We start from the raw sequence: 2,697 nt of genomic DNA, 5'->3' as shown, positions 1-2,697 counted from the left end.
CTAGTCGCTGAACTCCCATGATGCCCCCCATGCATCATGTCGCTGCCACCAGACCCCTCCCCAATAGCCGACGTAGGTCGTCACAATATATATATATATATATAGGTATACACATGTTCTGTGGCTTGTAACATCTCAGCAACTTATCCTTACTGGAGCCTTTTAACAATGTTGCTTAGGGCCAAACCTGTGGAGGAGTTTAATGTGTCCGTCAACTAAAGCACGCCCCTAATGTTTTTGTAGCATCCTTTTGCTTCTTGGAACACTTTCACCAATTGAATACTATTGGAAAAACAGCTTTATCTCAAAATTTGCTGCCTGTGTTTAACAGTTTTATACTGTATTTTGTAAATTAATACGTTGGCTCTGTTAAACCGATGTTTGTGTCAATGGCTAGCTAACATTAAGCTAATGTGCGGGTAAGCTAAGCAGTTGTGAAGCTAACTGGCTAAGCTAACGGTCTTGATAGTTGTGAAGCTAAATGGCTAACCTCACAGTCTTGATTGCTGTGAAGCTAACTTTGTGATCTCTAAATTCCTTGTAGGAGTGAGTCTGCAGACTTGTCTACATGTCAGTCCTGTGATAGGCTGGCGACCTGTCCAGTTAAGCAGTTGTGAGGCTAACTGGCTAAGCTAACAGCCTTGATAGTGGTGAAACTAAAGGGCTAAGCTAATGCTGTTGATTGTTGTGAAGCTAAATGGAAAAGATTACAGTCTTGATAGCTGTGAAGCTAACTTTTTAATAAAAGAAGAAAAGCTGTTTTATATTTGACAGGCTGGGCGGCACAGTGTGCAGTGGATAGTGCTGTCGCCTCACAACAGTAAGGTTCCGAGTTTGAGGTCTGGCCGACCCGGTGCCTATCTGTGTGGCGTCTGCATGTTCTCCCTGGACCTACGTGGGTTCTCTCCGGGTACTCCGGCTTCTTCCCACATACCAGAGATGTGCATCCTAGGTTGATTGGCAACTCTAAATTGCCCGTAGGCTATGTGATGAAAATAAAAGAACTCCGTTCCAGTCTGGAATTCGCTCATAACTACATCGAAAAGTTAGAACAATCAAATAACTCCCTCCAAACTACTGTTAAAACCCTCAGTGGAAAAATGGACTCAGTCATTAGCTGAAAATACTTATAAAAAAATCAGCTTACTATGACCTGGATGACTGAGAATCTGCACGGACATGACTCAGTCATTAAAGAAAACAAAATAGTGAAATAAACTAAGTAATAAACGAAGTAACAGAAAATGGAAATATATAGTATAGTATTTGAGTAAATGTACTTACTTACTTTCTACTGTTGTTTAGAACAGATTTTAAAAAGTTTGATTAATTTGCATGGAAAGTTGTGTGATTGTAATCTTCCCATCTTTTGCTCAACAAACAGCCGACAAATTCCCAATGGCTTGTAGAATACTCTCTGTGGTACATGTAAGTCTTCTAGATTTAGGCTGCAGAGAAGGCCAAAGTTCTTGGCCATGTATCAGGAACTTTGAAACCAGCCAGGTTTTTTTGGCTCATTATACCACATCCAGTCTGAAAATTTGAAGCATTCAGCCCCTGACATACCCCCCTGTGTGTTAGCTTTAATCTAGATTGGTTACTCATGCCAGTTGGTTCCTGCCTTTTCATCCTGTACTTGTTGGGAAATGATCCATTGTTCCATGGAGTCAAATACAATAAGTAGCTGCAGGATGAATTAATTTCTTTTCTTTTTACTTTCTCTCTGGGACACTGACCTTTTTTGTCATTGCTACCCATGGAAGCATATTCACACCCATCAAAGCCATTCATGCGTGTCCTGCATCACCTCCTTTTTTTAGCATATGCTACATTGTAGTGGGTACAGCAACAATCATATGGAAAGGAAAGAGACTGGCCTCCCCTAAAAACAGCCCTATAGGTTGTCTGCCCACGCAGGTTATGATGACCCATGGTTACATTTTATTGTTAGCCGACCTTCAGTGGCCTTAATAATTATGACAGGAGCAAAGGTCTAAAATGGAGACAAAGTCTTCGTAGGGAGGAGCTCAGGGTAGATGAATGAGTCAGTACAACACAGGACATGAGAGATTGTTGTTTTTTTCCTGTTTCAGAACAATGGTCAGCATTTTTATTTTTTAAAAATTAATCCATGGCCCCTAACTGTGTGTCCTTTAACCTTAACAAAATACTTTAACCCAAACCTAACAAATTGGCTTTTTACCTAAACCTACACCTGGTGGTGGTGGGCATAGGGACAAGCAACGCATATGGTCATGGTTGGAGGTTTTGTGGAAGAAAATTAGAATTGGTTGGTATTTAAAGGTAGAGGTTAAGTCCTTTTGAATGCATGTGAACAAGTCTGGCAGTTTTGTGTAGATGAAATATACATGACAAAACTTCTTAAAAAGTATCTTGGGGAGGAGACTTAGACCAGGTATTCAGTTTTTTTCTCTATAAGAAATATGAAAGATGAGAGAGTGTGGCAGAAAGCCTTTTAGGTGTCAAACTCTGTTTTCAACCTGGACTGCCAAACAGCGCTATAAAAGTGAACATGAGTCAGGCATTACAAGCTGCTGGGGCTGCTCAGTGGTCAGCTCATAAACGATGAAACATTTAGAACATGAATGCGTGTAGTCAAATGGTTGCAAATTGTGCTCCTGAAAAGAGGAGCTCAGATGTTGTGTCACTGCTCAGATTACTGGCGTAGGTCTGTGT

Source organism: Monopterus albus, unplaced genomic scaffold (assembly GCF_001952655.1).
Source record: "Monopterus albus unplaced genomic scaffold, M_albus_1.0 scaffold233.1, whole genome shotgun sequence".
NCBI lineage: Eukaryota > Metazoa > Chordata > Actinopteri > Synbranchiformes > Synbranchidae > Monopterus > Monopterus albus.
Note: the sequence above shows the minus strand (reverse complement) of the source record.